The following is a 496-nucleotide window of genomic DNA, read 5'->3' as shown; positions in this document are numbered from 1 at the left end:
ATCAATGAAATACTTGCATCGTGGGTACAAATTTTTTTAAATTTTTTTTATCAAATGTAAATTAATGTCCCAGTCACATTTTCTTGGTTAACTAAACATTACTTACACTATCAAAAAAACAAACAAAACTATTTAATATTTTTACATTAACAACAATGTAATCAATATTCTATTTATTAATCAGTCATCAAAGCTCGGTATATATAATATATAAAGTTCACAGACATGGAGATTTACTTCAGATTTAACCAAGCTGATTACTCACTAAAAACTCCCACAGATCAAGTTTTCAGCCCATTTTAAGTCTTATTTTCACGTAACATGGTTATATCTAAGTGTGAGAGTTGTTTACTTACTTTTTTTATTAGTCTTCCCATTAACGCCATTATATTGTTCATTCAGACGGATTCGCTAACGAGGAACGGCACATGAACACAAGAGGCGGGATTTATCTAATGAACCAATCACAGCCGAACATAACCAGTCAGATCCAATC

Source organism: Sinocyclocheilus anshuiensis, unplaced genomic scaffold (genome assembly GCF_001515605.1).
Source record: "Sinocyclocheilus anshuiensis isolate Anshui unplaced genomic scaffold, SAMN03320099.WGS_v1.1 scaffold579, whole genome shotgun sequence".
Taxonomy (NCBI): Eukaryota; Metazoa; Chordata; class Actinopteri; order Cypriniformes; family Cyprinidae; genus Sinocyclocheilus; species Sinocyclocheilus anshuiensis.
Note: the sequence above shows the minus strand (reverse complement) of the source record.